This window comes from Pseudopodoces humilis, chromosome 6 (genome assembly GCF_049639895.1).
Source record: "Pseudopodoces humilis isolate 2021_Gansu_Grassland_sample_001 chromosome 6, ASM4963989v1, whole genome shotgun sequence".
NCBI classification, from domain to species: Eukaryota; Metazoa; Chordata; class Aves; order Passeriformes; family Paridae; genus Pseudopodoces; species Pseudopodoces humilis.
This window is the reverse complement of record NC_142205.1, coordinates 65,701,693-65,716,850: the sequence shown is the minus strand read 5'-3', so window position 1 is coordinate 65,716,850 and position 15,158 is coordinate 65,701,693. Positions and strand designations below refer to the sequence as shown.

Here is a 15,158-nt window from a genome sequence, read left to right as displayed (position 1 = left end):
GCATGCATTACGGATATTTCCAGGTTCACAGCAATGTGGATCACATCTCCAGCTTCAGGAGGAGACTGAAAGACTGAAATGTTATGGGTAATACAGAAAGACTTTTCCACCTAAAAAGCAAAGTCCAGCAATTTTTCTGAATTGCCCCTACATACAAGACAGAAGTCAGGCTTGTGCAAAGTCAAACAATTTAGGAAAGACGCCAGAGATTCATAGAAATTTTAATTCACAGCTTGAGAAAATAATTCCTATGACAGTGCTCCCAGTGCGCTGGCTGCATGACTTCAGAGCAGTGACAGGTTCAGAGGAATCTGGGACAGGGGCTGTGATGCTCTAGGTCCACTTTAAATGGCAAATGTTCAGTGGGGGTTACAGATGGTACATGGATCCCTGAAAAGTGCTGGAGTGGATGATTTTTGTCCGTGGCTAGCGTGTGCTGTGTTGCTTTGAAGGGCCAAGCAGCTGGGAGAAAAGCTCCCTGTTCCCATTGTACTGGCTGCTGTTTTCTGGGCTGAGACAGGAGTGTCACCCCCTCAGAGCAGGTTAACTTGCTCAGCACAGAAAAGGCACACTTTGTAGTTCAATGCTCTTTTCATATTTGAGGGAAGAGCTTCATCACAGGAAAAATGGATCACAGAGCCACCTTTAAATTCTGGGCGAGCTGGAGTCCTGTTCCAAGCTTTCCTTCTCTGCTTTGCTGTGGTTTCATGAGCTGCCAATACAGAAACAGAACCTTTGTACAAGAGTGCTGGCTCTGAGGCAACCTGAAAAATTAAAATGTTTCATTATTTTCTGTTCCCACCAAGACCAGCAGCATTTCAAGAGCGTTGCCATCAGCAGATCTTTGGCCTGTCAGAAAGCATGCAGCTTTGAAGTGAGAAAAAATTAATTAGCTGGGTATGCCATTAAAGAAAGAAAACAATAGAGGGAAATTAATTCATCTGTCAACAGCCTTCAGAACAAAGAATAGCAACCAACATCCCCCAGAATAATGTGGTCATCCCTGCTGGCACCAACATCCAGTCATGGATGCAAAAACCACAGGGTATTGATACATTCAGTGATGTGGATCCATAAATGAAATTAATCTGATAAATAAAATAGGATGAAACTTTCAAAAGTGTTTATTTTTTCTCAAGGCCAGATAACTCTAGTGGGCATTTTTCACCTTGTGTTTAGGGCAAATTAGACAGATACTGAGATTTTCTGACAGCCCCACAAACAGGGCTTAACTTGTATCTCAATTACTGTCATGTAAACCACTCACTCGAGGCAGCTGAGTGACATCAGATCAGATCAGATCAGATCCGACCTCACAGCTTTGACTGCTGCCAGCACACCAGGTTCATTGGATAATAGACTCCATAGCAGACTGGGGATTTGGGAAGTTCTCTGATCCACCCCATTGCCAGGAGGCAGCATTAAAGACACATAAACCATCACTCATACATGTTTTTCTAACCTGTTCTTAAAATGTCCAACAAGTTCTCTCTGAGACTTGCTCTGTGTTTATCTGTCTCAGCTATAGAATACCAGTAATGCAATATTTGATCCCATAAAAACACTGTCAGTGGTTATTCCTACCTCAACACAGTGGGTTTTACACATCGTGAGTGAATTGTACTTTTAACTACTTCAAAACTTTGCTGCAATTGATCAAGATACTTTAAAATTCTAAGATTATGTATTAATTCTAGTATGAAATTATTAAATCTAAGATTATTTGCTCCCCAGGAACTTGAATAAAATGTTCTATTCCATCACTCAAGTTATTAATGAAGCAATGAACAACAATCAACGAAGGAGAGACTCCTGAAGAACTCAGGAGTCTTGGTGTATTAGAACTTGGTGTGTTTTTCCATTTTGCTTGGAATCTTTGATACATAGAATATTACTTTCCAGCAAAATCTGGATTCACGTGGGAGTAATTTAATCTACACCAAATTGTACTCATTTGTTTAGCTGAATGTCATCTGAGACAACCTTAAAAGCTTTCTTAAGGTGCATGTGACATGCTGTTTCTAATCTACACAAGGAATCCTGCCAGAGATGAAAATTAGATTGCTTTAATAGGATTTATCTTGAAAATTCTATGTTTGTTCTTTTAGTCACTTAATTACCTGCTAGGAAACTGCAAAGATCAGCTGATTATTTCTTTGCCTATTTTTCTATGAGTTTTAACTTGGGATGATTCATGTATAATTTCCTTTCAATAATTTCATTGTGAAAACAGGGTTACCTCTGATGAATCTCACCTCTTCTTTATGAGTCCTCAAATATTTTGATATTTGATTTATATTGTATTGTTAAACCAATTTTATCTTCAGAAAGAAACCTTAAGGAACTAAGGTAGATCTACATGAATAATGAAAGACATGTCATATCTGATGGTGAATATTAGAACTTTAATGAACCCCTTTAAAATGCTTGCTTTTATTTTTCAGAAGATCTGTCAAGACAGGATACTCATTTTTATGATGAGGATATATTAGGCTGCACATGTTTAATCTTGAGTGTTATACACTGAAAGTGTCATGTATATAATGATGCTGCCTAGTAATGTTTTACTTAAGTATGTATGATAGAATAACTGACGAGTCAAAAGAGGTAAAAAGAGTTTTTAATCTCCCTTGCAAGCCAGACTGTAGGTATTAGCCAAGTAACACAGCCCTTAAAAAAAAGTGGAAAACAACGTTGCAGGTGAGCACCTTTCCATATCTCTGAAGTCTTACTCTATTTCTAAATCAAATTCCAAATGAAAGCACTTTAGCTGTAGCTGGTGGGCTGTAGCCACTTGCCAGATTTCAGTGCAGAAGAAAATCCAAGTATCTTTACCCTACAGAACACTTGCTACAGCAACAGTGAGCACCAGATTGCCTCCTGTTTCTCCATGCCTTTATGTTATTTTGTACTACACAAACTATTTCTCTAAAATTTAATGAAATGGCTTTTCTGTCACTTGGCTTGTAGATCAAACTCTTGAATGGCATACATCTCAATTTCAATTAAACAAACAACATGACCAAAAAAGTGCTGCTAGTATTCTACACAAGATTATCTGTCACAGCCTTTTGTGGGAGCACAACAAAAGAGCGTGGCTATCCTCTCAGTGCAATAGCTTCAACCAAGAAACTAAATAAATTATATTTTAATTGCAAAACCCTGTGTATTTTATTACCTATTTTTGAATAAAGTTTGGGGACATGGAAAGTGAGGCTGAGTGCTACAAACAAACTTAGCCAGTCTCAAAATGGGAGTGTGGAAAGCCTGGCAAAACTGCACTTGCTTTTAGGTTTCACAGGCAGGGGAAAGCCATTCCACCAAAAAGCACAATCAAAGAGTCAAAATGTAAACCATTAGAGCAGCAATTTCAAACTAAACTCAAGAGCAGATTTTAGCTATTATACCACCCAGGACCACCACAAGAAGGCATCATGAATATGTGGCAGTCTTTTTCACACTGCAATATCACAGGAATGACCAAGTTGCAGCTGGCTCCCACACAAAAATGGAAAATGGAGGTAAAAGGCAAGAGGAAGTATGTGGACAATACTGCCGAAGAGGCTGAAGTGGTTGCTGAAAGAAGGAATAGTAAATCACCTTATCAGTTGAATAAAGTTACAGTAAGCCAGTTTACGCTGTCTGGAAATGTCAGTAATAAACAGAAAAAAAACTTTAACAGAGAAAAAAAATCAAAAAGTGTCACTTTTCAAAGATTAACTCGGCAAACATCACAGGACACCTCACCAATGAGATTACATTCTCAGAGCTAAACATTATACACGTTGCATCACAAAGTGATAATTAGAAGACCTACAAATGGCTGAAGTTTGTGGAAGAGAAGAACATAGGGGAATGATATGGGGCCAAGAAATGCTTTGGTATAACAGCACTTGAAATTGAGATACCAGAAGTATTTCACATGAGTGTGATTTAGTGTAACAGGGATTGAGGTGAGCAAAACTCTGTGCATAGTCCTTTAAAGCACCTTTCTTCCTTTTTATTTCTTTTAGAGCTGAAGTAAAGCAAGAACAAGCTGCAAGAACAAGCTCCATCTCATGTGTTGGACAGATTTTTACCCTCAGTATAAACATCAAAGAAAGCATCAAATACTGTTTTTACCACTCAGCACAAACTTCATAGATTTCCCCAGCACACGCAGAGCTTCTATCACAAACCAGTACAGAACAGCTTGAACAGTTATTATGTTACAACAAAAGTTATTGCCATCATTACAGTGGGGCTTGCATACATCAACATAGGCTTGAAGAAATGGTTAATCGTATAGACTGATATTAAACAATGATGTTGTCATGTTTGGTATTGCCACTGAGTTTAATATTAGAAATATAGATATATGATATAGATTTTGAAGATCTAGACTTTGTTGATGACACAGCTTTAATTGCTAGTTCAATAAAAGGGAAAAGAAAAAAGCAGTCTCATATTACCTCCCAAAAAATATTTTTCTGTTATGAGAAAAAAACAAAATCTAATTAAAACCAAAGTAAACTCAAACTCAAACACTCAATTAAAAAGACAAATTAACTACAATAAGAATCAGTCATTTTCCATAAACTGGCAGTAATGGAAAATTACAGGATTTTCAGAAGGAAATCATTAATAAATGGGCAAGGTGGCAGGTGCCTTTACCAATTTAACCAAGATTTTATTAATAAAAATCTCTAACTTCAAGACTGATCTGTGAATTCGTAACACACATTATTTCCATCATACCATGAATCTGAGAGTTAGACATTGACCAGAGGTCAATGGAAGAGATACATACATCCTATATTTACAATTATCCATAAAGAAAATGGAAATATTCAGGTCTTGTTAAAAGAGTGTCAGTCAAACTGATCAAAATTACTTTGTCATAAATCTCCTGGGAAAAGTGTATGGGAACTAGGACTCTCATCCCATTTTCATAGAATCATAGAATGGTTTTGGTTCAAAGGGACCTTAAAAATCACCTAATTCCAGCCGCCTGACATGGGCAGGGATATCTTCCACTGGATCAGTTTTCTCAGAGCCCCATCCAACCTGGCCTTGAACACCCCCAGGAATGGGGTGTCCACAGTTTCTCTGGGTAACCTGTTTCAGTGCCCCACCACCCTCACAGCAAAGAATTTCCTCCTAATATCTAATATTTCAATTTAAAATCCTTCCCCCTTCTCCTGTCACTCCAGGCTCTCTGCATCTTTCTTGCAGTCTCCCTTCAGGCACTGGAAGGACACAGGGCACCCCAAAGCCTTCTCTCTTCTAGGCTGAACAATCCCAATTCTCTCAGCCTTTCTTCATAGGAATCCCTCTGATCATTTTGCTGGTCTCCTCTGGAGTCACTCCAGCAGCTCCACGTCCATCCAGTGCTGGGACCCCAGAGCTGGATGCAGCACTGCAGGTGGGCTCTCACCAGAGCAGAGGGGCAGAATCCCCTCCCTTGACCTGCTGCCCACAGGGCTTTGGATGCAGCCCAGGGCACAGTCAGAACATGGCCCAGAGCCACTTTAAGACAGTGGTGAAGACCTATTAAATCCATACAAAACCCTGATACCACAGAAAGACTTCAAATTATATATGAAAGTTATAAGCCAGGTATATTTTAAAAAAATATTTACTTGGATTACACCCTATTTATAGTTTTTGCAACTGGAATCACTTGCTGAGAATTTGACATTATAAGAAAAATTACAACATACTCGATCATTAGCTATAAAAGAACAGGAGTCCATCTGGAAACCATGTAACAGATATTAAAAGACTATTTATAAACGGAACTTTAATTTAAAGTGTTTCTGAGATTTGATCCTTAAAAAGTTCTCAGTTTATTTCAGCTGGGCCAAGCCAGCTTTATAGCATGTATGAAAATATGTAGAACTGCTTCAGGTTATTGATCAAACATGCTGCCAGTGCCATACTCTGCATTTGGGATTAAACTTAACGTCATAGTAGGAAGCTCTGCTAACAGAAAAATCCTCACCCCCAGCCCTTTATTACAGATGCTTATTAGGCAGCAGTGCCAGCAAGGGCCACTGGAAGAATCCATGTTCCTAAAGAGTGGCAACCACTGTCATGTTGGATATCCCAGGGCATCCAGGAGTTTTGCCTGTCTGGGTCTGACAAATGGAAGAGCTGGTCTGGAAGAGCTGTCCTTCCTTATCAGCAGCTGGTATGCCAAAGCACCCAAAATAACACTAGATACCTACACCTCAGGTATCTGACTCATCCTCATTTTTATATTTTTGTCTGTTTTACTGAAGTACCAAAAAAGGAGTCACAGCCTGATTAAAACACATACAGTATGAGGTACAACTTCTAGTCATAACTTAATAACTTAGGAGCTAAGACCATGAACACACATCAAACAAACAGATGGAGGGAGATTGTTTCATTTCCATGTTGCTGCTGTTAATCAGTGTATCTGAATAATATTAGTTTATATGCACTCATATCACTGTTTAGATAAAAATATTTCATTTGGAGGAATAGGTTTTTGAATAATTTTATCCATATGTTGGACAGAAGCTTCCAAAATAAAAGAGTTTACAAGTGCCAGATCTTATACCCCTTATTTATTATCACAGCTGGGAGGCAGGATGTTGTCACCCAAATACCCAGTATAGGACCACCTTGTTTGACACAGAGAGATGTGGAAGTAACTAGTCCTGTTATTGAAGAGGGATGGGATTTAAAGTCCAGCTCATGTTGTAGCCAAGATATTATTGGATAAAGAATGAGTATGTGCAGAGAATGACAACAAAAGCAAAGCAAACAATCACATCCCTTCCTCTGACTGCTCTGTTAATAATTTCAGACAACCCATCCATTCTTCAAGAACCTGTTACCCATCCGAAAAAGCCCAAGCTGTATTTCAGACAACAAGCAACACAAAAGACATTGCAAAACTACCACACAGTGCCTGACTGCCAGCTTTGAAACAAACTAAACAAGATGCCAGGAGAAAACAATGCTAATCCTTTTCCATTTCCAGTGTTTTTAGCCAAGTACTGCAATGACTCTCACTGACAATTTTGTGTCAGTAGGGTAATCTATTTTTAGCCCATGGAATTTCCTGTATCCCTTTACTCCGCGGAACAGAAAATGCTGTCAATGAATCTAAGCAATGACATCCAAGAAATGACAGAAGTTACAGAATGTGACTTTTTCCCATCCAGGCCTTTTCTCTCCTCCCAAACCTAATAATTTTTTATAGAACCACTGCCCTTCCAGTTTTGTGCCATTTTGTCCAATGACCTCACAAGGCTTAGCCTTGTAGTGTAAAATCCACAGCAAACACTTAATTAAAGACACAAATAATTGTAAACAATTATTAAGAAAATCATAAAGAATGTCCAAGCCGAATCAGGTGCAGTCCTTATTGTTCTTTAATCATATGATTGCTGGTTTGGGCACATATGAACAGGGCTTGAGCTGCTTTTCTATTTTCAGAAAAGACTCTCTTACTATATTATACAAGGGTACAAAAACTCTCATAAATGAGGAATATGTGCAAGAGCAAGTTTGTCCCCCAAGGCAGTACGGACCATCACGTCACAATGCAGTTTTAGTAGCAGACATTATTTTCATCAGTTCCACTGACACAGCTTTGAAGACATTGTATAGCAAAAGTGTAACCTGAAACACCATTCCCAAATAAATGGATAACATTTCATTCTTCTGAACTTTTTTACTCCTATGCCTCTGCAATTCTTCTAAGGATAGATATTCCCTAAATTATTGAAGTCACACGGACAAAGGCAGACTCCCCTGTTGAGGTGAATTCATTCCTGTCCTGCCAGGTGACTGGTGATGTTCCCTCAGAGCATTCAATAATGTAAAATCTGCCAGTATTCACAGCATGATGTGTGTTTTACTTGATATACCTGAGTCACTGATGAAATCATCACAGGAATCTTAACTGAAATTTCCACCTTCCAAATGAAAACTCTGCCTCAAAATCACCTCCAGATAAGAAATAGTAAATTTTCCCCATTACTTTCATAGTTTCACTATAGAGATCACTAAAAAAAATAAAAAATCCCACATTTTCTCAAAGGCTGAAATTCAAGGAAAACAGCCTTTGTGAAAGGAAAAACTTATATAGTTCTACAAAATGGCCAACTAAAACTATGATATTGTTTTTTCACCTATCAAAATCTTTGGAATTTATGTTTTAGTTTAGCTCTTCCTTTTACTTATTCCTATGTATGTAATAGAGGCATATTTAACCCTTACTACAAGTGTAACTAACTCAACTTCTGTTGCAGTAAAACTAGATACTGGAGCAATTAAAACTTTTACAGGACACCAGTCAAAAAAAATTAAGATGCTGCACGACAGCAGACACTCAAAAGAGACAATTGTATTTATATGCATTAAATCCACAGAAACATTTGTGCTCCAAGTTTTTGTTTTCCTTACTGTGCTAAGGAGAAAACACCGTCTCCCCCTCTCGATTACAAACAGCCACAGGAAAGTCACTGGTGTTAAAAAGGAATGCATTTGACCCACCCTATTGACAGAAACAATTACCATGCTTGTTGTAAGAGCAAATGGACTAGGTTAAGGTTAGGGAAATGGGGAAGAGGAAAGATTTGGAGCCCTGGAATCAGTAGAGTGGGAGGCAAAGAGTGAGGTGAGCCAGCTGTGCTCTTACACTAGAAGAGCTGCATATGGGTTTAAAAACAACAGGTGCCATTTGTCACCTCCAGAATCACTCCAGACACACAGCTGAGGGTGAGTTCTAAGAGGAATTATTGATGTATGACACAAATGACTATGCTAAGAAGGCAAATTCTAATGGAAACTTGTTTAATGTGTTTTTTTAAATAATTATCTGTGAAACTTCATAATGCTTTTCCTTCGAAAAAGAGAAGTGAGAGTTGTTGTTCTTATACTTAATGCATTTTTTAAAAATTAGCATAGTTACTGTCTTTTGTGTGTGCAAGGATGATGCAAATTGGCCTCCATGTAAAGAGACTCACTTCTACTTTACTGTAATTTTTGAAATTTCTTCAACAATGCCATTCAAAGAAAGAAGCCTGGGTTTTTTCCTCTGTTGTTAGAACTCAAATAGTAACAAAACCTAGTGAAGAGAATGCTTCAGAGTCTCTTATTTTGTTCTCTGAAATGGGATTGCTGATTTTTAAATAGCTGCTTTTCAGCCGCTTGTTCAGGATCCCTTATACAATCGACTATGCCAGCTTGCCTGTTACTGATCTGCCTGAGGCACATTGCTGTTTTCAGAACAAACAAATATCAGAATACACATAGATTTCAGCTGCATGTTAAAAACAAGGCAGTGGAATCTGTTCACAGCTCTCGGCAATGTTTTCATAACGATTGAGACATTTTATTGAATCAATTTAAAGCTTTGTTTATCACAGAATTTCTATTGATGTTTTCTCTCTGGATGGCCTATTTAAATCATCATGAAGTGATACAATGAGGCTGGTTTAAGTCCCCACTTTATCACTCTCTCCTCCAGATTTTATCAATCTGATGTTTCTGGACTGTGAAGGTAGGTGTAACACCATTTGTAAAGAGAATTGTGACAGAGCAACACTGTGACTCCAATGTTTATATTCTGTGTCTACAAACCTATCTAGTCAAGACTTGTGTCATTTTTCAAATGGGAACATGTAATGTTACGTAATTATTTTTTCTGCCTTGCATTTGTACTCTTGCTTGTTAACCATTCTCAAGCTTTACTTTATTTTTCAAAAGCAGGTAAAATCCTGATTTAATACTTATATTAATACATATATAACACATATAATATTTTTTAGCTGAGACTTGGAGTTTTTGGTGCAACAATGATTGTAGAGAAATTTAGAGGTCATGCTGAAATTAGTAATGAATTGCTCTCTCTTCATTAATCAATGTTCACAACTAGCTGGCACTTCCTGTGAAATTGGTTATTTATCAAAAGGAAGTTTTACTTGCTGAATTTGTACAGTTCCTATTTTTGCCTCAACACCTTACCTGGAAGCGTTTTAAGGGTAGGCAAACAAAATGAAGAAGTCTGTGGTGGCCCCTAAAACACAAGGGATCCTAGTTGCTGGTTTTGAGATGTTCTGGATCTCCTGTGTCTCCTGTGGGAACAGTTAAACTGTCCCAGATTAAGGAACAGGAACTGGAACAGGAACTGGTTTGCTTCTAAACTAAGAGCTCTTGTCACCAAGTCAGAGAACTGTTCTCTCTCAGTCCTTCTGAGTCAGAGCACATTTCAGTATCTGACAGAAGATTCCACAGCTTCTGCAGCAGTACCTTTACAGAGGTACAAGACAGCCCTGCTCCCATGTAGTTATGATCCTGGGAGACAGATTTTTCAGGGTCAAATATAGAAATGTCTCCTATTTTTTTTAAGTATATTTCATTTAATTTATTTGTAAGCTCCCCACGAGCTTACAAATCCACAGGTCTACTACTATATACAACAGAATTTCCTAATCTGCAATACTTATTTGGAATATGAGTTGAAGGTTATGTGATTGTATCTTGAACACTTAGTGACAACTTAAGAGAGAGGCCCTACAGAAAACTTTCTATTCCCATCCCTTTCACTTCAACCCCTGCCAACTGAAATGTAACCAGGTCATAGTAAACAAATGAATGTGCTGGTTCCTCTGAAATAGGCAGCTCTGCAAGGATCAGCTGACTCTTGTGGAGCACGGGAAATGATCCCCACAATGCCAGATCAGGCCAAGCTAAATTGTAGCTGAGCTGTCCTTTTGGTCACAAAGTCTGCAGGCATGTTTATGAAATACAGGAAGAAGTTGGAAGTTTGTGTTGGAATGAACAGGCTCTAAAAAGGACTAATGAAAGCATAATTAGATCTCAAATTTTGTACCTTCTCAGCCGGTCATCCCGACCTTTAATTTTTTTTACATTAACTGCATAACTACTGTAAGCTTTCTTTATTTACATAAATGTTATTTACATAAATGTAAATAGTGCCTTAGGGTACAGGATGTAGCAAATACTGTATTTGGTAACTGGTTACACCTATCTTACTCTTTCCATGTAAGAACTACCTTGTACAATCTGGGACAGGTTTTACTCCAGCCTTGCTGTATCTGAGCAGGGACTTCAAGATGCATTAGTCATAAACACAATAGCCTTAATTAAGCCACAATAGGGCTTAACTGGGAAAACTGCTGGTTCTTTCCAAACAATTCAAGATTTAGTCTGTTAATTCTAAGCTCAAAAATATCTAAGACAAGTTGCTTTGCCTTAAACTTCCTTTTTGACCTTTTCACTGGCATATCCTTTTACCTTATACTCTTTTCCAAATAATCTCAGCTTTTTCTTGACTCGAGTCCAAAATGCTCTGTTTGAACTCTCTCAGCAACAATTCCTCCTCTACACAATTTCGTGTTATCTGCTCGGTTTTTCTTGTTTTCTTTGACATTCAGCAATCAGCAGGCCTGGCCTGTGATCAAATAAGTGTGAGAGCCGAGTCCCCCTGCGCACATGCAGTGGCTGCTGACATCACAGGGTCAAATGCAGGATACACTTTCCTGGAGCTTTTGCTATAGGGTATCAAATGGGCTGTTAATTGCTCTTGTCCTGAGATGTTTTTATACCCATTCTTGTCCTAGAAACTCTCACACAATCCAGGAAAATTCTATGGGCTGAAGCTGCTGGAGCAAAAAAGTATTTACCAATGGGTCAAGCTGCATTGCTGAAGATTTTCATTCACTGGTTCTTCACAGTGAGGATTTTAGTTCTGGCCTTGATATCTGGTTGATAGCAAACCAGACTCCAAGTAGTTTTTATGCAATGCCTTATCCTCCACACCTGCAAACACCTGTGCATGGGATTCACCACGGAAATCTCTTGCTCACATTTCCTCTTAAGACTATCTTGTCCCAGTCCAATTCTAAACATTCAAGAATCAGGAAGTATGATCAGTTCCAGTTAGGAGCAACTTGAATCTTTAAGTTATTTAAGGTCTCGCTCCTCTATATATACAAATCTAATAGCACTCTGCGGTCAGTTTAGGAATGTCCAGAGAACCAATCCAACCCAAACAGTCTGAGAGCCTAAAAACTTGTGAGCTAATGTTTTTCTTGTTTGTTTATCAGGAAATTAGGCTTATATATATAATTTAAATTCAGGCATGATCAGCCTTTCGATATACATAAAGAATTAGATCTGATATCCTAGTGGAGCCAAAAGAAATTACATATATTTTGGGAAAATGAATACATGGCCATTACATTTCCCAAATCATACCACTACAACTAGTTTTTTCTTTTACATACATGATAACCATACCTCTTGAAGTCGCTTCCATGACTGTTCTATCATAAAAATTGAGCTCTAAGGAAAGATGAGAAATTAGAGCAGCAAATACTGAGTGTTAGAGCAATGAAGAAGATGTGCCAGTAGTACAGGCCAAGAAGGGAAGAGAATGGAGGGAGAGGAGCTGTTAAAACCTCTGCAAGGGAAGTGAGGGGGAAAAAAAAAAAAAAAAAAAACAATACCAAGACTGAAAGAAGAGTCAAAAGAGAAGGGGAATAAAAAAAAAAATTAAAAAAGGAAGGTGGATTATTTTTGTTGTATAAAGAAATATGTTCAAGGTTTGGGGAGGAAGGAATAATCAAGGATAGAAAGCTATAAAATTATGAGTTATTGCCTGGAATTTCATCTGAGGCTTTGTGACTTCAGTTTCACTGTTAATAATTTAAGTTAATAGACCCACCCGCTATTCTGATAGAAAAATGGCCCCTCAGTTTATACTGGGCTGTTTATTCTATATTTAATACTCCCTGTAGGTGATGGAACACTTGAGACTGCCGACTCTCAACACAGCCATCTGACATTCAGTATTAATGAGTCAATAAATATGCCCCCTTTGTTATGTGCAAAGGCCCAAGATGTTCTTCTGCCTTTGATTTTTCCTATTCATTAAAAATACACAGCCTTTCAAAGCATTCCCTGTCAAACAGAGATAATGGACAGTTCATTGGCCATTGCCTTGTGCATGCTGATATATCTTCTAAACAAAAGTGTCAGAATGTTGACACAGAAGGAATCTGGCCAGCTGGAGGGCTTTAGCAAATAATAAAATATAAAATTAAAGCATTTGTAACTGTTGTGCTTAATATAAAAAATCTGCAAAAGTTAATGACTGGATGGTTAATTTAAAACAAAAGGCCCAGCAGGCAAGGAAATACAACTAAGAGCTAGCAAGGGGAATTCTTGATCCAGCTCTCTGGAGAGCATAGTTGGAACATGGCATGTATTTTTGCAGTACAAAGCAATTACAGGCAACTCCAAACAATAAAAATCCATAATATGTTCTGGTGTTCTGATTATTTGTTTTTCATTAGATAAGGTTGAGAAGTTACAGGATCCCATTTCATGCTGACAGCTCTCCACATCTGATAGGAACACTAGGAGATAAAAATGCTTAAGTAATCAAATGCTGTGCATATTTTTAAATGCACCCATTATGTTTAGTACAGCATCATGAAAATAAACACGTGAACATGTAAAAATTGAGAGCTGCATTTGTCCCTCAAAGAATCAGTTTCAATGCCTGTGCACGTGCTGAAACAACCCGAAGTACAGCCACTACAAATGTGAAACATCACAAAATCAGATCTGGCCTGTAGTAAGTCATCTGAATTGACTTTTGCAGCCTTCTGTTGATGGTGAGCATATCACCCACAGTGGGAAAGTCATTCATCTTGTCTCTGCAATCTGATGGAAACTTTCAATACTCAGAAGTAAAAGGGATTTTCAGTTATTTTGAAAACCAGGATGTCCTGCTTCCAGATTCACTCTATAGAGACAAATCAATAGCAAACATGGTTTTGTTAAGTTTCTCCCCGCTCTAGTTAATCAAGATGGGTTAAGCTGTTCCTGATAAGAAATTTTAAACATAAATGAAAAAATATATCAGATTCATTTGAAAAAAACTTTGCATTGTAAAGAAGTGCAAAATAAAAAAGCTTTCCTTGATTTATATTTGGCTTTGGACCACATTATAAACTGAATGGCAATATGTGTAGATTTTTTAATTATATCCAAAAAAATTATTCTTTAAAATAGCACACTAACTAGCTTGAAAAAATTTGCTTATATATCTCAAAGTGTATATCCATTAGAAATCTTAATTCAGTTAAACTGCATCTGATAGGTTTTTCCTGGTATTAGGACTAAGTTTACTAGTATTTAGTATTTTGATCAATGATCTGGAAGTACATATAAAATTGCTGTTGATAACATGTGTGGAATTCAAGAAGAGTGCCAGTCTGGAAATCTGGGGGATGAGCTGGAGAAGGTAATGCCACAGACATGAGGGCACATTCTGCTCTCCTTGCATCACCTTAGAGTGAGAGAATGTACATTGGTCAACCTATTTATTTTAAAAAAAAATAACCAAAACCCAGCAACTGAGGAGTTGTCACCTTCAGAAAAAGATAAAAGATAAATTCTGTTTAACAAGAGCAATGTGGACAATGGCTGTAGCTGAAGGAAGACAAATTTAAACTGGAGATAGGGCACAGATTTTTAACTGCATTCACCATTCAAGGAATAGATGCCTCAATTACCAAACTTACTTCAAAATACTAATGAGTTTATTATTCTTCACCATAGAAGGACAGGAAGGTAACAATATTGTCTCATTTAACTTCTTAGGAGTTCTTAAACCGCCTTTTTATAAGTTAGAATGCTGGCCAGCAGCTAAAGAGATAGCAAAGTAGGGAAGGAAATCTTTCAAAATGCTTCTTGTTTTCCATTATACCTACAAGGTTGTTAACTACCTTTGCCCAAAGGAACTCTTCCATGACTCGGCAAACACGACCACAATTGTCAGTAGAAAATATCTAGGATTTTGAAAGTTCATGTGCATTGATTGTATCAGGTAAGACAAAAGAGATAATGACCCATGGTACAGAGAAGGGTTATCGAGAACCTCTTACTGACATATGAAGTGTAAAGTAATTCCAGGCAATTCTGGCCAAATAACAACATAAAAAGTAATTTGCAGTCAGCTGTTTCCTGGCCTCTCTCCTCAGCTCAGTGCTCAAGAAAAGTTCCCATGTTTTCTGGGGAAGTAGCTATCTGGGGCTGTTTTCAGTGGTTTTGCAGATTAAGCAGAATTTGCTCCTTTAAATCCTGTACTTCAGAAAACAGGT

The 15,158-nt window shown here is 37.8% G+C and overlaps 1 long non-coding RNA gene across 1 annotated transcript in view; it reads right to left on the bottom strand.

Moving 5' to 3' along the window:
* Positions 1–279: 279 nt before the first annotated feature.
* LOC148184215 (uncharacterized) overlaps positions 280–15,158 on the bottom strand; it is a 28,480-nt gene continuing 13,601 nt past the window's right edge. Inside the window, exon 3 of the long non-coding RNA XR_015772803.1 lies at positions 280–764. This is a non-coding gene — a long non-coding RNA (uncharacterized LOC148184215). The remainder of the gene's footprint in view (positions 765–15,158) is intronic.